Raw genomic sequence first — 23,983 nt, forward strand, 5'->3', positions numbered from 1 at the left:
GGTTTGAAATTCCAGGTTTGAAATTCCAGGTGCAGAGGGTGGGTGCTGTCGAACGGGATGGATAATGCTTTCTTAAACAACTGCTAATAAATCAGGCAGACTTTTTGCTGAGTACCTGTGCTGGGTACTACTGCAGACTTTGATCCCCTTAGTTACAGCATTTTTCAGTTTAAGATTGAAAAAAGCAACATATAAAAGGGAAAAAAAAGACTGTTGCGTATGCAGTAAAAAACTAAAGGAATCATGAAAATGGAGGGAAGTGGAGCGAAAGGAAGGAGGTTAACTAGTACATGTAAGCTTGAAAGGATTGGAGTGATGATGTCTAAAATCAACATATACATATCTTTGTCACATAACATTTCCAAAATGACTCTTGACAACATTTTTTTTTATTATCCATGACGGACTGTTGGACACTTTATCCTTTTAGGAGGCTCACTATAAATGAATAATCTACAAACTTTACAATTTGATGGTTTTCAACCTCATTCATTAGTACACAGGATGTATAGGAGAAGTGAGAGACTCAGCCGTTGGGAGATGATGTTGAAGTTAGTCCAGAGAAATTATCCATTCACTCTCATTCTCTGAGACCTGGGAGCAAGTCCAAGATCCAGCCAGCAATGTTAACCATGAAGTGTAATCCAACCCTTAACAAACTTCTGAACCAACAGATTAGGCTGTATTGTATTAAAAGTCGATGAGAAGTTCAGAAACAACAAATCAAATTTATTTGTATAGCCCTTTTTACACACAAGCATGTCACAGAGGGCTTCACACATGCCCAAAGAACTGCCCCTCAACCAACCTAAACCCTCAAGGAAGACCAGGAAAAACTCCCAACGGGAGAAAAAATGGAAGAAACCTTGGGAGGAGCAATTCAGAGAGGGATCCCCTCCTCCAGAGACGGTTGGTGAGAGAGAGGAGCAGAACACAAGCTAAACATAATCATACAGTGTCAATGGGTTTTGAAACACCAAAATCCATTGTTCGGCTTTATAGATGTTGGATGGGACCGGGAAACTCGCTGTTGGCCGTCATGGAGACTGGGTTCCGGTAGATAACCTGGTCTAGCGTTGGTAGACCGACAACCAGGCAGGTCCTGACAGCTCAAACCCCCCACACCACAGGGGATTTGTGGGGGGGACAGAGAGAGGAGGGAATTAGAGAATGCCAGGAGCAGCTAACAGTTACAGTCATAATAGAATGAGATCCCGACCGGTCAAGTGTGGACTAGTGCAGCAATTTTACAGAGCTAAAAGAGTATTTGATGCAGCCCAACACACCAAACAACAGTCTGTGTGGTTCTTACTACCATCTAAGTGCTTAAAGGTGACATGACATGCTGTTTTTGGATGCTTTTATATAGGCCTTAGTGGTCCCCTAATACTGTATCTGAAGTCTCTTTCCCGAAATTCAGCCGTGGTGCAGAATTATAGCCACTACAAGTAGTCCCACAATCAGCTTTCCTCAGAACGCGCTGTTTCTGTGTCTGTAGCTTTAAATGCTAATGAGGAGGAGAGGGGCGGCAACATGCACTAATGTTTACAACGGATGTATCGCAATGGCTCGTAGCCCCCGTTGCTGTAAGATGCCTCAAATTTAGCCATTCTCTTCTGATCACCCTGGTTTGCAGAGGTGCACACTCATTCATTTCAATGTGGAGAAAGGCGGATATCGCAAGCCATAACACCAAAAGCAGAACGGTTATCCCAATAACAAAGAAGTGTACAACACTGGCGTTACAGCGTTTGTATTCACACACACACTTGATGCCATCTACCTTTACATTAGCAACAGTAACTCAGCTGGCTCGTAGCCCCGTTACTGTAAGATGCTTCGAATTTGCCCCTTCTCATCTGATCACCCTGGTTTGCAGAGGTGCACACTCATAATAATTTCAAAGAGGGGAAAGGCGGATATCGCGCACGCCATAACACCAACAGCATAACGACGGTTATCCAAATAACAAAGAAGTGTACAACACTGGCGTTACAGGGTTTGTACGTTAGCAACAGTAACTCAGCTGTTAGCTGCAGAGCTAATGTTACAGCCACATTCTAAGGGTAGGTAACAATGTTCAGTAAAGCAACACAATTATATAGCGTTAGTTAACTTACTTGTCCAAGTTTTGTAGCTTGACCAAGGAGATTTAGTAATGATCCAGAATTTAATTTCAGCAAGGCCAGCTTTGTGGTGGCTCAAGTTGAGGAAGCAGTAGTGGCTGAAATGTTTGGCGCAGACATGCAAAACTTTGGGAAGTTGTGTCGGCGCATTTCCAGCTAAAATAAAATTGAGATATTGTTTGTGCAGAGGCTCGGATGAAGGAATTAAATAAAGATTTGAGCTTGCATTTGTACATCCAAGCACTGAGCAACTGTTGTGCTTCGTTTGTTTGCTCGCCATGATGTCTCTCCAGCAGTGCCGCTTCTAGCCATTTTGGTGCCCTAAGCACACATGTGTCAAACTCCGGCTCCTCGAGGGCCACTGTCCTGCATGTTTTAGATGTTTCCCTGCTCGAACACACCTGATTCAATTAAATGGGTTGTTATAACGACCATTCATTAGAATCAGGTGAGCTGGATAAGGGAAACATCTAAAACATGCAGGACAGTGGCCCTCGAGGACCGGAGTTTGACACCCCTGCCTAAGCATAATTCCTTTATGATGCCCCCCCCCCCCCACCCTCCGAAAAAAAACGATTGTTTTTGCCAGTTTAACTTTTTATTACTATACATATACCTCAATACCAATAGCCTAACACAACAACAGCATCACAATGTAACACCTATTGAGAGGTGGTGGTTCTCTGCTGTGTATCTGTCCATAAACAGCTGGTTGAGAGTGGTTGATCAGGGCTTGGCAGGGACGGACTGGGAGTAAAAATAGGCCCTGGACTTTTATCCAGAACCGGCCCCCCAGAACCGGCCCTGTATACGCCACCACAGCTGCCCTGCCAATCAGTGTTGCCAGGTCTTCGGTTTTCCCGCGGAATTGGGCTACTTTTGAAGTGTTGACGCAGGTTGATTTTTTTGTCCGCTGGTTCGGGTAGACATATTTTGCATGCAAATTACATTAATATCTTTAACTAGAAATGTATATTTTCTATGAAATAATTTATTTATGCCCAAATCCTACCAAATTGACTCCAGATCAGCACATACACATGCACACACGCACTGTGCGTGTGCAGACGTGCCTAATGCACTGAGAAAATCTTCTAAAAACTGGTTTTAATGCTGTCATACTAAACATTTGGTGTTACTTTGTAGATATTACAATAGATTTGGCAATGAAAGCAATGCTGTTGGACTTTAAAAGCAGTGTATATGGTTTGGCAGGGGCATATTTTGAGTTCTGATATTGGCTGGTTTTGATTGGCCATTGGGCTGGTTTTGTCACACAGACCTGGCAACCCTGCTGCCAATGCATCCACATTCTGTGTTTGATGATGCTAGTTACGGAGTTCCCGACTTAATGCGAGCGCAACACGCGCAAGCGTTGGCCTTTATTTCAGCGCAAAATAGTTTTTTGAGCTTCATGTAAAATAAACAGCAGTTTTTCAATTGGTAAAACCTTGTCTAGTAAAGTTGATGTATTTTTGTCTCTTAATTTTTCAGCCCCACCCTTACATTTCTTAGCCTAGTTTTCCAAAACATTTACAACTGAAAGCAGCCAAGGAGCTCTCCACCTTTATTACTCATTTTAAAACTATTTTATACATTTAATATAAAAGCATCATAGAATGTAAAGTAAAGTAACAGCTAGCTGGCGTCAGTTACTTGTAAAATGCATAGATAATGTTTAACAGTAAAATCTCAATTTAGCTTGCACCTAACATATTTGAGTGTGCTAACATTAGCAATAACGTCAGCTACTGTAGTTCGAGGTGTATGCATAGGCTAACCATTAAATTAGCAGCACATTTCCCACATTTAACAATCAATAAACATGGACTTACCTGAAAGTGATGCATGGGCATCATCTCGCAGTTTCTTTCTCTTTCTTTTTTCTGCCCCTGACTCCTCGTCTTTTTGAGGCAATTTTTGAATAGTTGACCTAGCCTACTGTCAAAGTTCGTCAGACCACTGAGATAGGAAAGGGCACCCACTGCGAGCTTGGGAAGTTTATTTTTTTTGGGGGGGGGGGCACCATCGTAACTTTTTTTGAGCAATTAATTATATCTCTTGTTCTGCCTATTTTGTGATATACATGCCTAAAAGGTGCCTAATATTTCTATACTGAAATAATATTGGCATTATAATTATTATAACTATGATGATTGTTCAGTTGGCAAATTTTTGGTGCCCCCCCAAGACTCGGTGCCCTACGCACAGCGCGTAGTGCGCGTTATGGGAGCGGCGGCACTGCTCTCCAGGAAAAACCGATATCGCACTTGCCCTTGCACGGTGGTACTGTAGCTCAGTTTCTAATGGGCGGGCCAGATGATCTGGGCGGGCAAAGCAGAGAGAGGGGAGGTAACCTTTCTCGTATCTATGTCACTTGGAGGAGATTTTCAAACAGAGCGTTTGAGCATTCATTTTGTCAAAGGCGGAGAAGAACACCCAGGGCTTTGTTTAGACCTATCGAAAATTCTAGCCACTGGGGGACCAAAGGCAGGCTAGGGGAACTCATATTAATGTTAAATAACCTCATAAAATGAAGTTTTCATGTCATGTCACCTTTAAAGACGAAGTTCTGAAGAGTCATAGCTCCATCCTCAACCCCCCTGTTGGTTTTATGTGCCAACTGTCACTGGGCAAGATCCATCCTTCCCAGAAGTTAAATACTGCTTGTTTCAAGTCACTGGTTGGTTATCCTTCTCTTCCCTAAAGCTAGCCAAGCTATTTTGTATTGGTTGGAAGAGCCCCTGGGAAAAACTGTATGGCCATAAGCAAACAATAGGTTTTAGATTTAGCAAGGCATGAATGTCCTGGACAACGATCTTGACATTTCATGAATGTCCTGGACATAGATCTGGACATTTCTTTTTGTGTTTCCTAGTATCTGGTCATAATTCACTCTTTGGTGTATCTATGTATGAAATAGAGGGGGTTAAACAAGGAAGGTGGTGGTGGTGGTGGCGGTGGGGGGGTGTACATTATATTTCTGCATTTATATTCATCTATTTATCTACGTCTTGGCTAGAGCAGTTTCATTTCCACGCCTGTGATATATGTAAGGAGATAGGAAAAAGCCAGTTAATAGAATATTTCTTTGCTCTCTGCATGAAAAATAAAATGTCAAAATGTAAAGATAATAACCAATCCAAATACTTTTCTGGTGAACAGATCAAGTCTTGTGGCTCTGTTGCTTAAAGGGTATTTCCACCATGCCACTCCACAAGGTAGTCAGAAAAATACAGATGTTTACATTTTTCTGTAAGATTGATAAGAAGCCTTGATTAATTTGAATTCACACAGTAACTGCTTCAACTGATGATTCCTCAGTGAGCAATATTCTCCCCACAACTTGATCACATAATTAAAGGAAGGAATCTTGCTCTGTTGCCAATAGATTGACAAATCATCAAAACGTGATGATTACATGATAATTGATTGATGATTACGTGATGATATATGTGAAGATATGTATATTGAATTGACATTTGGTATCAAGCCGGCACGCTGCTGTTTGTTCTGAATAACACAGAATGATCTTAACACAAGCATGGCAGCACATGGCAGCTACAGAACAAATGGAAGTAGAATTTTTGGCCAATGTGGTATATTTCTCACAGAAAGCCGACTGTATATGAAAGTGTTCCTATGGCATCTGAACACAGGATAGTGTTGTGATTGACTGAGTTCATTGCGGTCCAGGGGTCTCATTTATAAAGCTTGCGTACACACAAAACGGGGCTGAAAATGTGCGTATGCCACTTTCCACGCAAAGGTTGTGATTTATAAAAAACAAACTTGACGGGAGAATATGGGGTCCTCCATGCAAACTCTGACCCTCCCATAGGCCTACGCACATTTTGAAAACAGTTGGAATTGGCGACGCAGATGACCGTACTGTAGTCTGACTGCAGAAAGTAAATGCGGGAAGAACGATTACTCGTAATATTTATATATTTAGTTTTCCTCACACACGTTTTTTTCCATTAAATGTCATCATTATCATGACAATTTAATCCAGTAGTATTATTTGAGCTTGTACTGAGGGATAATTGTTCCATAAACACCTTGTACAATCCAACTCAAATTTTAAATCAAATTTCAGCGCTGTCTCACCATCTTATTGTCCACTACCGGAGTGCAGGAGGGGGGTAATGCCCAACTGCATGGAATGCAGATAACATCACATATCCTACCTTCCTAACTGCAGAACACAGTGCATAACTAAACGTTCCGGTGTGCGTACGCAGGGTCTTATAAACCAGAATTTTTGTGTGCGTACGCCATTTTAGGCTTTTGGGCGTACGTAGACTATTAGTAAGAATCCTAAGCAGAGTTTTATAAATAAGACCCCTGCTCAGTAAGATTTTGTGATTCTCCCCAGTGCCTGATGTCTGCGTCAATCATGTTTCACCGGTGCCTGCTGGGAGGTGGCTGTCACGGCCACAGCCGTGCCCCCCCCTATTGTTTTTGGTTTTGCCCTGTCCTAGTGTTTCCCTGTCATTGTTGTCACCTGTGTCTCGTTCAGTTCTCGTCAGTTTCATTGTGTTCACCTGTGTCTTGTTTGTTTCTGTGTATTTAGGTTCCTGTTTGGTGTCCAGTCTTTGTCTTAGCATACCCTTTGTCATGTGAGTACCCTTCTGTGTCCCGTTTTTGAGAATAAACCTGTGTTCCTCGCAATGCCTCGGTACTCTCGTGCATTTGGGTCCTACCCCACCTCACAACCTGACAGTGGCGGGAAGGGTCTGGAACACTAGTGGTGGTTTCAAGTCTGGGCCAGCTCTAGTCTGAATTTTACAATGAACTTTGAGCTTCAGAGCAGGCTGAGTCTGGGCCATAGTGACGCCCCACTGTGACTTTACTCTGAAGGTAATGGAGAGGGGGTCTGGGGCGGATGGGCCTGGGGGGCATAGTCCTGTTGTACAAAAAATGAATTGCTCCCATGTTTTTGTGTCTTTCTCTGTGTCAGTGTGTGTGAAAGGGACTCTGAGCAATATCTAGAAGGCCAGAGCCACACATTGATAAACTGCAACCAACCTGAGAGTGGAGCGAAAGAGGCTTTGAGTTTTAGAGTGACGGGTAGAGTGCACACACAGGTAGGTTTGTGTTTGAGAATGAACTACAGTATGTACATTCCACTGTGCTCCACAGATCAGACAACAGGATGGAGCCTGATTACTTGCAGTCATCTCCCATGTCTGCACCTCGTCCTTGGACGGGATGGGGGGCAAAACACCATATAAAGGCTGGAAATAGTGGTTTCTTTGTAAAAGATACAAAGCATAACTATTGACAAAGTCAGGAAATAAATCACTTTGACTATTTGGGCGTATGTTTAAAAATAATATTACTGCTTTGTTACTTTGACCTTGAGTGCATTTATATTCAATCCAAACGGACTACCACAGCATTGATGGCCGCAATCAATTCACGGCACATTTTATCGTGGACACACAGCATATCCTTGCGAACACAGTGTATTCCCTCGCATCATGTAGACCACTATCTCTGCCCAGAGTGTAACATCTCCTCGCAAACATGGTGTACACCTGGGATTGGTTTCAGCTTCTATATCCTGTGTTCTGATCACTCTGGTTTGCTTATCTGATCTTGAGAGTCGCTCCCCTTCCCTCCGTGACCTCCACCTTGTTTGTCGTGGTCTGGAGACAGGATGCGGTATTTAGTACCAGACCAAGACACCAGATATGTCCAGAAGATAAAAACCTGATCGAGTGAAAGAAATCCCCTGCTTGGCTGTTTGAAGGTAAGAACATATATGATGACAAGCACGCTGAACACATACTCCAAAACGCCCACTGCAGTGTATTAATAGTTCCCTCTCGCCATGGGTTCTAAGAGCTTGACGAGTGAGTCAAGACTCTGCACATCATGGTCCTTTAACCTGGACATGTGCCAGGATCTGTGTAGGGGAGCCATATTCAGGAAACAAAGGATGTAATAAGGTCAAAGCTTTTGAAAGAACATTTGAAACGCGCCCCTTTCAGAACCTCTGTCCTTGTTTGAGAACATTACCTACATGCAATGCAAATGGTTGTCTTTCTTGTCTCCAACTCATATTAATTCATGTCAGTCTCTTTCATTAGACGTAACCAGCCGATCGAATGGTGGGGATTGCTTTGCATGTCGGGAGGAATGAATGTCTGTGTTAATTGATTTGGGGATACTAACAAAATAACAGCAGATCCTCAGGACTGTTTGCAATAAATAAATAGGAATCTGGTCATTCAATGAGGAGTCTTTAGATAATCCGAAATTATGTGAAAGCCTTGCTATTTATTCGTGCTCTGTTTATATTTCGAAGAAGACCCACAGCAAGCGGCCTGGACGAGGTTCTGCAGTAAGTCACAGGGAGCTTATACCCAATAAGACATTGTCACTGTCACTGTTCACAAAGGATCTCTCAGATTTGACCGTTAACACACCATGTTCTTTATCGTTAGATTAGATCAACTCTGTGCGCTGTGTGGGTGATATGACTATGATAACTATATCATAATAATGATATAACAAAAATGAATGATGTACAGTGCATCCGGAAAGTATTCACAGCACTTAACTTTTTCCACATTTTGTTACAGCCTTATTCCCCCCCAAAAATGTCCTCAAAATTTTACACACAATACCCCATAATGACAAAGTGAAAAACGTTTTTTACAGATTTGCATACATTATGAATGAAAACAACATGTAAATAAGTATTTACAGCCTTTGCTCAATACTTTGTTGTAGCACCTTTGGCAGCAATTACAGCCTCAAGTCTTTTTTAGTTTGATGCTACAAGCTTGGCACACCTATTTTTGGGCAATTACTCCCTTTCTTCTTTGCAGGACTTCTCAAGCTCCATCATGTTGAATGGGGAGGGTGGATGCATAGCCATTTTCCGATCTCTCTGTTCAATCAGGTTCAAGTCTGGCCTCTGGCTGGGCCACTCAAGGACATTCACAGAGTTGTCCCGAAGCCACTCCTTTGATATCTTTGCTGTGTGCTTAGGGTCATTGTCCTGCTGGAAGATAAACCTTCGCCCCAGTCTGAGGTCCAGAGCGCTCTGGAGCAGGTTAACATCAAGGATGTCTCTGTACATTGCTGCTTTCATCCTTCTCTTGATCCTGACGAGGCTCCCAGTTCCTGCTGCTGAAAAACATCCCTGCAGCATGATGCTGCCACCACCATGCTTCACTGTACGGATGATATTGGCCAGGTGATGAGCGGTGCCTGGTTTCCTCCCGACATGACGCTTGGCATTCAGGCCAAAGAGTTCAATCTTTGTTTCATCAGACCAGAGAATTTTGTTTCTCATGGTCTGAGAGTCCTTCAGTTGCCTTTTGACAAACTCCAGGCGGACTGTCATGTGACTTTTACTGAGGAGTGGCTTCCGTCTGGCCATGCTACCATACAGGCCTGATTGGTAGAGTGCTGCAGAGATGGTAGTCCTTCTGGAAGCCCTTCTCTTCACAGAGCAACGCTGGAGTTCTAGACTGAACATCGGATTCTTGGTCACCTCCCTGACTAAGGCCCTTCTCCCCTGATTGCTCAGTTTGGCCAGATGGCCAGCTCTAGGAAGAGTCCTTGTGGTTCCAAACTTCTTCCATTTACGGATCATGGAGGCCACTGTGCTTTGGGACCTTCAATGCTGCAGAATTGTTCTGTACCCTTTTCCCAGATCTGTGCCTCGATACAATCCTGTCTTAGAGGTCAACAGACAATTCCTTGGACTTCATGGCTTGGTTTGTGCTTTGACATGCACTGTCAACTGTAGGACCTTATATGGACAGTTCAGTTAAAACAATCACGTATAAGATTTGAGCAGTTTTTGTTACATGACATGGACATGTAGGTTTGACTTTGGCGGAGTGGAGGATCTAAGGGAAGCACTCCCTGCCTCCTCAATGCAACACATACATACATGACACTAGAGGCAGGGAGTAATAGAGATATAATCCCCCTGATGGATAGAACATACAGACAGCATGGGGGAGAAGGGGATAGTGAAGGGCGGCAGCAGCACTGATCATACAAAAACCGTTGTGAGTGTGTGCGTGTGTGTGCGTATCCGCTCTGCCTTTTAATGCCGTTTTATCGGATGTGGCCCAATGGGCTTGTGCTGGCTAACACAGGTGTGGTAATGAGCAGATTATGCGCGCTGCCCGATTGCCCTGCTTGAACTAGCTGTGCTTATGTGTGTGCCTTTGCAAATCATGTCCAATCAACTGAATTTACCACACTCCGATCAAGTTGTAGAAACATCTCAAGGATGATCAGTGGAAACAGGATGCATCTGAGCTCAAATTTGAGTGTCACGGCAAAGGCTGTGTAATGAATAGTGAGTTTTTCGTTTTTTATTTTTAATAGATGCAAAAATGTACAACTAAAAAACTTGTTTCACTTTATCATTATCGGGTATTGTGTGTAGAAGTTTTATGAAAAAAATGAATTTAATCAATTTTGGAATACGACTGTAACATAAGACCGTGGAAAAAGTGCTAAAGTGCTGTGAATACTTTCCGGATGCAACGTATAGTTATGTACTCTACTATGTGCATGTGGCAGGCTGAATGTGCATGAGCATTTGTGTAGATGTGCACAGCCACCTCCTTGGGCTGATTAGGTATTCTAAGGCACGTCTCCTTTCCCCCTCCTTGGCATGGAATGTGTTTAGCTGTTCAACTTTGATTAACACACAGTGTCTCTCAACCGGCCGTGTGTGTGTGTGTGTGTGTGTGTGTGTGTGTGTGTGTGTGTGTGTGTGTGTGTGTGTGTGTGTGTGTGTGTGTGTGTGAAGTGAATCTGGCCTGTTTGTTTCTCTGTTCCTCCTGGTGTATGTGGCATGACAGCTCCTCTCACATGTAAATCACAGCTTTATTCCATGCAGGAGAACAGAATCAGGAAGCTTGTAGTTTTGCCCTTTTCAAAAAAGGACTTCAAATCCCCCCTGCCCTTTATTTTAACTATGGAGGGGGGGGGGTGATGCAGTTAAGTGATGCAGTTAAGAAATGGCTAAGCCATATGTAAGCTACCGATATGACACATGATATGACACATTGAAACAAACAACAAAAATGCTAATGTGAACACAGACGCAAGGTTGCTCTTCCTATTATCAGTGTGCTTCTCACCCTGGACCTTAATTTAGCAGGTGATACAATTACCATGTCCCCAGGTGTGCCATTTTCCAGATGTACCTTCCTGTCAAGAAAGTAAGAGAAAAACAAGCACAGAAACAAGAGAGTCATTTTTTGTAGGTGGGGGGAGGGGGGCATAGAATTTGGATGCACAGTAAAGCCTCCCCGTGACATGCTGGCAGTAATTTGTTCTGAAACAGGGGGGAGAAACATTGCTGTGCTGTCACTGCAGTGTCAAGCCTAGCTGGACGAAGCAGGACGAAATCCGCTGACATGTACGTATCCTCAGGAAAGAATATCTAAACTCAGTGCTCTTCCAGCAGGTGCAGACAAAAACAGCAAAAGCAAATGGGAAAGTGAAACCTTTGGAGTAACACCATAAGAGTACAGCAATCGTTAGGCTACTGTCTATTCTGTAATTTCAAGTCTGAGCAGAGTAATAGTCACCAACTGTACCTCAATGCCATATACAAGTGGTGTGAAAAAGTGTTTGCCCCCTTCCAGATTTCTTGTCGTTGTTTGTCATACTTAAATGATTAATCAGCTTGAGGTCACGAACAGATTGCCGGACATTCTCCTTCAGGATTTTTTGGGAGACGGCAGAATTCATGGTTCCATTTATCACAGCAAGTCTTCCAGATCCTGAAGCAGAAAAACATCCCCCGACCATCACACTACCACCACCATATTTTACTGTTGGTATGATGTTCTTTTTCTGAAATGTGGTGTTTCATTTACGCCAAATGTAAAGGGACACATACCTTTCAAAAAGTTCAACTTTTGACTCGTCACTCCACAGAGTATTTTCCCAAAAGTCTTGGGGATCATCAAGATGTTTTCTGGCAAAAATGAGATGAATGATCTGAAACATTTAAGTGTGACAAACATGCAACAACAAAAAAATCTGGAACGGGGCAAACACTTTTTCACACCACTGTGCCTGCCCCAAAACACAGCTAAACCATTAAGGTTGAGCTTTGCTATCTGCTGGACTGTAAGAGCCAATTGCAGCTACTGTGCTGTTGATTTGTCCTACCGTGTCATATTTTTCTACCACAGCACAAAACTATAGGGCTAACCCTAACTAAGCTAGGATAAAATGTTAGAACACCTCCATCCAGAAAACAATTAAGCGCCCCCCAAAAAGCTCCACAGGCTAATACACGGAATCAATAATAAGTGCTGTGGCTGGAGTGCCTCACAAATGTATTGATTCATAACCAGTGACATCTAAATGATATTGAGCACAGGGAGAATGTTTACCTGTGATAGCGTGTGTGATTGGATAATTGGTGATGTAGCTAAGTGTGTTCGAATGCTTAATGTGAAGAAAGGTCATTCAAACCAACAGAAAGGAGAGGAGAGAAATCTAGTTAGTGGAATAATATTCTCATGCTATCAACTCATTTCCTATGTAGTTTGACCTTTTTAAACAATATTCTATGATTTTGACCATTAATCATGAGAGGGAAAGATGGTTGGCTGATGATTATAATTTAAAACATAAAAAATCCTATAAAGGTAAAATAATTTCAAAAGAATTGCCTCCTTAACCAATAAAACATCTTGGGCAATAAACCAGCCTGAATGTGCCCGGTAACTCAGCTTTCCCCAGACAAAGCTTCCCTGTGCCCTCTGACCATCATCCATGGCCTCTCTACAGACCAGGAGGACTGTAAATATCCTCCAGATTGAAATCTGAATGTGTAAGAAGCCATTTGGAGGCAACTTCTACATTATTCATGTACTACTACATCCCTAACCTGTGCAGCATTTTAACCCGAAGAATTCAAATGGTGAAATTGATTTCCGTTCACCGTTTTACAATGACACATATTTGACATTGAGTTCTTCACTGTACTTGCCTCCATATCATAAACTGCATGTTAAATTTTCATGCAACACCTGTAGTGTTAAAATGTGAATAACAGTTCTGAAGTTTTTTCCCCACTTACTTATTAAATGTCAACCGTGACGGATATAAGTCAATTAAACTAAAGGGCAGCGATTTTCTCCTCCTCCTCTCTATTTTGAAGAAAAAGCTGCAGTGAAATATCACAGCCAGCTTTCCTCTCTGTGGAAAATCATTACACAATCTGAAAGTGAGTAAAATATTCTGTGCCCAGGCTTGCCTCCTGTTATTGCACCATTAATAACTTTGCTGCTGCCAAAGAGACAACATCAAGCTTGGTTGGAGAGGATCTAGCTAATGCAGTCAGTAAATTAAAACACACTGTGTTCATTTTCATAAAAAAGACCGATCTATGTTGTCAGAGGTAGGAGTGGTTTAATATTCTCTGTCTACCCACTAACATCTATTTACCTTTTATTTTTGGAAGAATTACTCCAGTTTTTCAGAGCATTACTAATATCTGGATGTGGTTTAACAACCTTGCTTAGCATGCGCACAAGGTGAAATCCTGTCACTGTTCTAGTTTAATATAGTAAATACAACATTCACATAATTAAGAACAGTTCAGATAAACACTTACATTTAGTCATTCTTTCAGTAAGTACAGGGACATTACCCCGAGGCAAGTAGGGTGAAGTGCCTTGCCCAAGGACACAATTTCAATTGCACGGCCGGTAATCAAACCAGCAACCTTCTGATTAATAGCCCGATTCCCTAACCTCTCGGCCATCTATATCTCTATATCTGATAAAGGGGGGTGATGATGGTGTCCCTGCCATCAATTATGATTTTTTTTCTTACATCCACTTCCGTTATGGATAATGAAAATACCTTTCTAAAAACTTTTCATCATCAGATTTAAAACAAATATTGCAGTAAGCCCACAAATTGCAACACCTCGGCATGTTAACTGATTTGGGTCTAATTATGGAAACATTTTCATCTCCACAGTGTTGTATGGTTGTTATGGAAACTATACATGGTGGAACAGTATGCTTCAGTGAATAAGCATTGCATAGACTCTGAAATATTTACTAGATCTGTTTGATCCTCCGCAAGCAAACTTTATTTTGAAAAAAGGTTACAATAAATCAGATATATACACAGTTTAATGAGAACAGGCAAAGCACGCACCTACTGCACTGCAGTAGGTCATCCGTAACGCATACTGCCATAGCAATTCTTTGTACCAACTTCATTCTGTTGAATTATTAAGCTATTTGTGACAGTCTCACTCAACCTGGGAGAAAAGAAACTTTGGGAGCATAACCGAGCACATTTTTTTGCGAGGACACCACGACTGCTAATCTGTGAAATTGGATGAATTTAAGTTAACCACCAAATGGGATTAAATTGTACGGGTTACAGTTAGCTGAGAGGGTAGTGTATGTGAAAGTGTATGAAAAGAGTGGATATGGGTGTTACCGTATTAGAGGCCCACATATTTTACTGCAGGTGGAGTCAATGTCTCTGAGTGTGTCTCTAGTGCCAATTTGTAAGAAGGCTTAGACAAAGCATGTGTGTGGGTGGGCAACTGTACAGCACATTCGTGAAGTGGGGCACCGTTGTCTTGAGTGGCTCTCATCTGCAAACACACATTCTCTGAAACCCAGGCCTGAAGATCCTTTAATTACAGTATACAGAGTATACGCAAGCCTCTGATCAGTTAGTGGTTCACTGAAAAAACAAGACTGATCACGGATCACAAGATGGCCAATGACTCGATCCCTCCAACAAATGATCCACAAACAACAACGTGACGTTAACCTAAGGCTGTTTGCCACGAGTGAACCAATCTTTCAGACGATTCATTTGATTCCGGAAGACCTGATCCAAGCTTCACATTTTGGAAAATGCAATGCTTATTAGCCAGTATCTGAACCGGGATGGGCTTTCATAATTAAGGATAGCAAGCCAGTGGCAAAGGTGTCCATGGTGCATGGAGGAGGTTAAGCCAGCCAAACTGGCACTAATAAGGAAATCTGATACAGGCTCGGCGTCACTTTTAAGCAGCCTGGTCAAGGCTTACATGGAACTTAACACAAGTACTGGTGTCAGTCACACTTATGCTTCCAATAGTAAAATTATCACTTGGTTGATCATCACCTTCTTCATCCCACTGACAAGTGGTGCATCTTGATCTTGTTGTATCTGTCAGTGCTGCTCATCATTTTAAAGACTGATAGGACTAAAGGGTGTCTATTGGACATGGTCGTTGACTGTAGTTTTTAGGGTTACATGATGGCAGGACAATACAGTATATATGTATTTTATACAGTATGTGTATATAAGATACCTGGTGTCTCACATTGTGAAATATAATGTAAAGGGAGAGACTTTAGCATGACTGCCATAAATAATGAGATCCCCCCTTCCAGTATCTAATTGAAGACATAATGAAGAATAGAGAGAGATAAAGAGAGAAGGAGGGGGAATGGGGGAGGAGGAGAGGGTGCCCCATTTCCTTTTGTCATAGCCTTGGGGGCTGGGCATACCCTTAGCATTGCAACCTACTTTTACACCCCTCCCTGGAACAGGAAGAGAAAAAAACAGGCCTAAAAAGTAACATGAGCCCAAAAGCAATCTGTTCCTTCTGACACCATTGTCTTTCCCGCTCTGCAGGGGCAGCAAGATCTTCTTAGCCTGCTCCTAATTGTCCCACACTGATGTTTGTCTCTGTGTTCTAACGTTGAGTGTGAGTACATAAATTACTGCTAGGTAAACATGTAGACACGGAGGGATGCAGACAAACAAATCATAAAAACAAAAAGCTGTTCGGCCAGTAAGCCTCAAAATTGCCACGATGCTGGAGAAGCAGGGAATTGTTCACATCTTTAGGCTGTGTTTGAAATTATTCTTTTATGTCTCCCACCTCGGGTTCTTTAATAATATACTTGCTCAAGCTGAATGGCGTTTTGTTTAATATGAATGTTTTATCAGTCCCCAATTTATATGAGGGAGATATAAAAGTGAAATTGTTTTGTCGTTTTTTTCTCCTTCGGCTCTCTGGGGAATGAACCTTCGTCACACTTATCGCTTGTGCATCTGCATTGTAAATTAAATTGAACAAGGCCACAGCATTAGGATGCAAATTAAAGGCCTTCCAAAACCGTTCAAATAATGATAGGGAGTGAAAAACCAAGAGGGCGTTAAGGGAAGTATTGGAGTCTTGCATGACTGCCTTTGTGAGTCCCTGTAACAATATTCCAGGATAATTTAACCAGTATTCATAAGAAGTATTGTCAACATGTTGATAAAACATATTAGCCGCAGTCATTTACAAAATGTTGTTGCCTAAGAAAGGGTATGCTTTCAGAGCAAATATTGACAAATTGGAAATAATTGTCTGTGCCACAAATTGCCATATTTAATCCACCCGTAAATATTCCGTAATTCAACTGCAAATGCTTCCCCCAACACACACAAGATGTTGTTTTTTGCAGGATGACACGTGCAGTTTGACCACATTTTCTTTGTTTTCCTTCCATTCAGTGACAATCAGAAATCAGACAAATAATCTTTTACTAGGGCTGCTATTTCTTACTTCGTTCATTGATGAGCAATGTGTCTAACCTTTCCATTTTGGGATGTATGTTGTTCATGATGTTGTTGTTTTTTTACGTGACAGTTGCTAATGATAACTACTGCCTCTGGGTTGCAAATCTGCACCTACCAAAGAATTTGTCAACATTAGTATGAGTGTGAATTACAATAACTGACTTGGAAGCATACCCAAATGCAATTTTGAGAGCACAATAACAAAGCTAGCATACCAAAAGGAACCTCGCATTCGGAAAAAATTAACTATAAATAAGCCAAGCATTTGCTTTGCACAAAGGTACATTTATGCAAAAGATACTGTGTGTACAACAAAAACTAAGTGCACAAGACAAATCACGTTAGGTGACAACATGTATCTTTTTCCATGACCCGTGATTTATTGATTTTTTAAGCACATTCTGCACTGATTTGTCTATGTGGATTTTACACCTTTTGTATATCACAGCTATCATTTCTCTGTCAATCATACACGAGCAACGTAGACTCCTTTCAGCTCAGTCTGACTGACAGAAAAAACATAATAACATAATTTCACTTCCTTTATGTGTTGTGTTTTTACCCGTAACCACACTCTGTATGGCAATAATTGATGCCAGGAGGTAACAGATTCAATTAAACAATGCTATACAAAAACCAACATTGTAATAAAGGTATTGGTCACTTAGGCTATCCATAACAAAACAATAAATATTACTTCTGTCTGTCTGTCTGTCTGTCTGTCTGTCTCTCTCTCTCTGTCTGTCTGTCTGTCTGTCTGTCTGTCTGTCTGTCTGTCTGTCTGTCTGACTCCCTCTCTCTCTCACTCACTCACTCACTCACTCACTCACTCACTCACTCACTGTCTCTCTTTTTCTGTCTCTAACACACTGTCTTTCCCTTTCTCTCTCTTACTATGTCTCCCTCTCTTTCTTGCTATGCCAATTTTCAGAAGAGGCCAGTGCTGTTTAACTGTTGAGGGAAGCAATTACAGTAAGATCTGGACATGGGTTAACTAAGACCCATTGGACCAGAATCGATGAACGGCACCCTGCTTGAACTAATCACAGGAGTGAGACTGAGGCGAGGCTTCTGACAGGAAAAGTACAGGAAGCAATGACAGAGCTAATGGTTTGGAAAACGTTGCTGATGAATAAGGAGAAGCAGGTTGAGTTTCTCACTTTGTTCCCTCTATACTTTGCCAGCAACCTTCAGGCGCCAAAATGATAGCGCATTGACTCCAATACCTACTGTTGACACACATGAATGAATGAAAGAAGTGACTAAATGAGTAAATAAGGGAAATATTGAGTGAATGAGTGAATAAACTACTGAATAGAAGAATTTGTCAGTGAATGAGTAAAAAATGAACCATGTGTGTATTTAAAGGCATGCTGTAATTATCAATACTAAGTCATCTTTCTCGGCAACAACATACAGTTCTGTGCATGGCCCCTTTCGTCCACAATATAGTCCTTTATCTGCCCGACAACGCAAACCCATGTTTTATCTTCCACAGGTGATGGTGGTGATGTCACCTATGTGTCAAGCTTATCATTAGCCTGTCACAGAGAAAATGTCCCTCAGTGTCATTTTAGACAGACACGTACAGGTACACTCAATAACTGCTTTGTTTTCCTGAATATGCCTCATTCACTGCTGCCACTGTAGTGTCAGTTATTTAGGAGCAGTCATTTGGGAGAAAGCTAATGAAGCTTCTTAGCATTGACAAAAGGAAGCGCCAGGAAGAAAAACGCCTATTTACACTCATTATTCAGATTCATAAAAGAAGGTTATAATAACAGGGGTTTAGGAGAAAAACTGCTTCTTTCCTTATTGTAGACATCAGTCTTGGCACCAGAGTAAACAATATACTTCTGCACACAGCTCTGAGACTTCACAGTGCCATCTCCATGGCAACCCCATTTTCAAGTCATATCTTTAATGAAAAGGTAATGAGAGAAACATAACATTCCCAACTTCATTACCGGAGCAAGATTCAGCAATAAAAAAAAGTAAATCAGGGATGCTGCCATTTGCCAGAGCAGCGGTGCCCAGCAGTATATAACGGTTATAAAACATTGAGTAAGAGAAGGCAGGGAACCTGGTGGACCTCTGATCAGATTGTGATTTTCTCATTTCAATAAAAGCGTTTTCAAATTGTCTCTCCACCACTCACCATCTTCCTCACTTCCGCAAGATGAAATGACCTGTGTTTATTCGCCTTTTCTAATTGAGGAAATCATATGTTTTCACGGTTTGTAAAAAAAAAACATGAGAAATCCTAAAAGGGCTTATTTGAGGTGTGTGTGAAAAAAGAGAACAATATGTGTGCTTTAAGATTGCTCCAGATTTTTGGGAGGCATTTCAAGTGTGGCTATCTGCGTTCGCTGTTGATCATGTAATTGCAAACATATTCTTCAGTTCTAAATCGCACACTATTTGTAAACATTCCCATGAAGTTCACCAATCATCAAAACATGGCGGCGGTGCGGACAGTCTGAGAACTGAATATATAGCCATTTCTAGGGGCAAGTCCTGTTAGCTTCTTTCCCTCAGTCATTATATACATATTTGACAATGGGAATATTACAGGAGTGAATACATTCTATCTTTCTTTCAAATTACCCAATCTTCTGTGCATTTTTACCCAGGGGAGGAGAAAAACTCAGCATTTTTACCCAAGGAAGAGAATTCAACATGCCTCTTGTTTGTTTAATTGGACATGGCCTTTGCAAGAGGCCACGCTCAAGAAAATGAGACGTGACCTTGTTTCATCCCCGTGAGGTAAACACACGTCGCATTTAAATCCACACCTCGCCGACAAATAATTCATCTGGTCGCCCTGTCCTCATTATCACGGTAACCTTGTGATCTGACCATTTTGTGAGCTGTAATGATGCATGTGATATTCCAAAACCAATTCAAATCTGGTTGTGGCATGTTCAGTTGCAGGGCATCAAAGGACGCCAGGATGGCCTTCTTCAGAGCACCTCCAGCACGCCTACACACACCCTGGCTCACCTACACCACCCCCTCCCCACCACCACAACCCAGGCTCCTGCTTGCATATTTAGATGGGGCCGCTCAGAGAATTAAGTGGACTATATGATGTATAGAGTATGGAGTTTTATCATACTGGAAGAGGCACCGCATAAATCTCCCCCCAAAAAATACGGGCATCCTTTCAACCCCTGCATTCTTCCTGCTGGGCAGTAGCAGGAGAGAAGGCCCCTGCTGATCCCTGTCACGAGACCCTTGTTTGGGCCAGCTGATCACCCTGCCGTTTGTAAGCCCTGGGTGTTAGACTCTCCAAGCAGAAAGAAGTCCTTATTGGGCACCGTATGAGACTGCAAGGCACATTATCATGCGGATGCTTTTCAACAAGGGGATATGGCTGGGGCAGCAACAAATGCAAGTGTATGCTATGCCGTGGGTTGCATTTTAGTTTTTTAGATACACCATGAATTTATTCAAAGATAATTGAGCATGGAGTGAGTGTGTTTATTATGGTATGCCAAAGTCTAAGCCTGCATGTGGAACAGTAGTGGCAGAAGCATGAATGCACTCCCCTCATTGTACCTTCAGACAGCAGAGTCATAATGACTGTGCTGCAGGACTCACGCTCTACCAACCCTAGGCCTCATTGCTATGCCACAAAGAAAAATGTGTTTAGCATTTGTTTATCTGGAACAGTGGACTGGCAAGACGGCACTGGTAATGGCAGAGACAGTGCAAGGTGGACACTCCAGTGGTTGCCGATCGCTTACAATATGCTGCCCTCACCGCCCCCCCACCCCCCCCCCCTCCCCATGCACACTCTCTCCCTCTCTCGCTCTCTCTCTTTCTCTGTCTCTTGCACAGGTGCGGAGTATTTTCTACCTCACACATCAAAGAGGCAGGAGCAAAATGAGACACCAAGAGAGTGTCACACGGTTTCATCTTCAGTTGTGTGCTTAAAAGAGAAAGGTGCTGTATAATTCATTGCCAGAATATTGGCTTGTTAATATTCATGAGGTAACATTTGCATGTGGTGAGCTTGTTTTCTGAGGAGCCGCTTTGTCCACTGGAGGTTCAGACAATAGTTTTGGCTGGTTGGTATCAAAGAGATTAACGGACCTTTTCAAGAAAAAGTTGTTTTTTTATGTCTCAGTAATGTGTGCCCCCAAAGGAAAGATTTCCCTGTCTCTTACAGACAGTAATAAAAACTGAAAACAACCTAATAGGAAGGTTTGGAATAAAAAAATCTAAAAGCAGTTTTGACTTATTAGATATTAAACCTGACACAAAAAACAACAACTCATGGAGCAAACTTGACACTTGAAACTTCCTACTTGATGTGTTAACTGTAATCTTTAGTCTTCATTTAGATTTGTAATGAGGTTTTCCATCCTAAGACTTTTGTGCAGAAGGAGGGTGGCATGGTGTTAGTCCTTGTAATTTCCCGCGTAGATTCAAATCATGTAACAATTGCTGTGAAAGAAGGACATGGTACACGTTCCTAATGTACACGGTATGTACACAGTACTAAACAAAAACATGTCAGGCAGTTTTGGCTTTCACGACTGCTTTTTAAAAATGTATCTCACCAAGGCCACAAACAATGGTACACCTCAGTCGGTTAATAGTAGTCAACAGAGCCCTGTTCCATAGTCTTCCTCTCTTTCTTTACCCAGCAGGATTTATGATCTCTCCCTCTGTGAGAGATAAGGGATTTGTGTGCACTGCGTGTTGTTGGGGCGCTAGACCGTTGGGCCATTGGGACCAGCTGTTATCTAAGATGGGAGAGCTAGCGCTAAGGTCCCTGTCTGGTTACAGAAGGCAGGTGCAGATGGGTAAAAGCAGGTGCTCTGAGAATAAGGAGAAGGGAGAGGAAGAAACACCTGGCCCCTCTGGTGTGACAGACTGGCCCTCCAATCTGCATGATTAGCTTTGTTTCTCCAACTGAGCACGGCGAAAAACAAGACCCACATCTTTAGTAGGGCGGAGCACAGCGGCAGGGCCCCACTTCATCCCCCCTGCCCCGACCCAAACAGACACACACATACATACACTCGACAGCAATACTTCGAGGGGGCCACTGTAGGAAAGGTGACTTTCAATGACTGCAGCTCTTTCCCTAAAAGTGGCTTGGTAAGCAAAAAGGCCCATAATAGGACACACACTATTCTCCCAATGTCACGGTAGCAGCATTCAAGACCCATTTCTCCCAGATTCATAAACACTTCCCTGGAAAAGGGATGAGCGAGAGAAAGCGAGACAGAGAGACCCCCTTTGGCTGACTTGACAAGCAGGCAGCAATAAGCTCACTCCTACAAGCGTTTGGCTGGGAGTCAGAGCTGAAATGCCCCCCCCCCTCCTCCGGCCATCCCCCATCTGCTGTGGAGTTGAATGTGCCGGCAGTTTGTCCGAGCGCTCCACCCAGGGAGACCTGCATAATTATCAACCCCTGCTCACAGGAGCCGAGGCATCGACGCGGGTATTCGTTTCGGCGTAACACGGTGGTTTACCTTCAAGGACAAACAGACAAAATTAGTGTTAATAGTGTGTTTGTATTGTCAGAGCTCATGTGCCCGTGGATTTGCTTTATTCATGGCCTCACTTCATCTGCCAGCCAACCATTGAATAATTGAAGGAATTATCAGGCCAGGGGTTCCAAAGCCCTTCAGAAATGTGTCATGCCCCTGAGCAAAGCCTACAGAAAAAAGGGAAACCCGCCTCCTTATTCAGTACTCACACCCACATCCAAATCTCCACCTACACACACAAATGCACATATACACATGTGAGGGAGTTAGATTAACTAACTAAAGTTCGGGGGGAAGATAGCGCACCAAGACTCCTCCTCCACTCCAATCAACTAACTCGCATCCGCCTAGTGAAAACACGAAAGAATGCGTACCAACTCCAGTCAACTTCATATGCATCAGCCTAGCGAAAGCACGGAAGAATGCGACCAAACTCCCCGTTTCAATTACAAGGTTTGTATAAAGTGTCTTCCGTTGCTCTGGTCCTTGTGCTAGCATTTTGGTGTCGCCCTCCCCTTTTCTCTGCTTCGCCCTGTCATCTATACAGACTCGAGCTGCTGCTCGGCCGTGACCCATAAGGACTCTCCGCCACACCCCGAGTCCATACCCGGTAACCACACGTGCACCATCCACATCACCTCCATCTCCATTCTCCACATCCCCTAATCACACTCTCATCCTCCCAGGACCCCAGGCCCGGCTCTGCTACCAGCCTCCACCAACCGCTCCAGGCCCGGCTCTGCTACCAGCCTGTACCACAATGCATTAGGCGTGGCTTTGCTACCAGCCTCCTCCACCATCGGGCTTGGCTCTGCTACCAGCCCTGCTTCAATAAAAACTATCTATTCAATCTATGGTGTGATTACTGAACTTGTGAAACACACGTTAATGATGCCACCCAATGGCAACATCGCCCAAGCCGTTAGCTGTGGGACAATAGGTTTACCCTTATGCCAGAATAGTGTTGTACTCCATGATTATTTTGACATAAATAAGGATTTTGCCAGTGCAGTTTTGGCAAGAATCTCTCTGTGACTGACGCAACTTAAATCTAGAGACAACACAACTGGCACCAACCTTTCACTTGATTCAAGGGATATGAGGTGGCAATGTCATTCTAGATTTGTCACCGTTCCTTTAGAAGCCGTTCCGCTCCTGCTGAGTTCTCAGTTTGATAGGATAATAGTTCTTGTAAATTCCCTGAGGTACGTACAGCACAGACGAGGTCTGGATTCCACTATTTTTTCCAAGCAGAATCTCATGACAGGTACCTCACCTTTACACATCATATCAGGGAATGATGTACATGAACAATGATGTACCCCCACCCCCAGCTAACCCCAACGACAATCCATCCATTTCTAGAACCTGCCAAATACAAGAATGCTGAAGTTCCTGCAGAAACATCCTCTTTGAGCAGCCAAAGAGGTAAAACACTCCCATCCCTCGCCCCATCCTGAAGTGCAGGTTGGAGTAAACAGCACATTCTTCAAGGTGAAAGGCATGTCATAATGATGAGGATGATCATTCATGGCCCAAGGTTTTCACTTATGCAGTTTCAGTTGATATAAAAAGCGTATACAGTCGCAAAGGCAGCTTGTAGCATGTAATCTTTCTGTCATTGACACAAAATATATTCTTCAGTTGACAGTCGTAAATAATAGGAACTGTTGGCAGTGGAGGAACTCTGAGGTCTGTTTTCAAATTGGTTTCCACCCACGTTATCAAAGAACTTCTATGCAGGAT

At 42.7% G+C, this 23,983-nt stretch overlaps 1 pseudogene; it reads right to left on the reverse strand.

The window, feature by feature from the left end:
* Positions 1–9,202: 9,202 nt before the first annotated feature.
* Positions 9,203–22,887, reverse strand: LOC146260439 (uncharacterized; annotated as a pseudogene).
* Between the last annotated feature and the right edge of the window lie 1,096 nt (positions 22,888–23,983).

The sequence above is a fragment of the Hypomesus nipponensis genome, chromosome 13, assembly GCF_054491055.1.
Source record: "Hypomesus nipponensis isolate SF chromosome 13, ASM5449105v1, whole genome shotgun sequence".
In the NCBI taxonomy this organism is placed as follows: Eukaryota; Metazoa; Chordata; class Actinopteri; order Osmeriformes; family Osmeridae; genus Hypomesus; species Hypomesus nipponensis.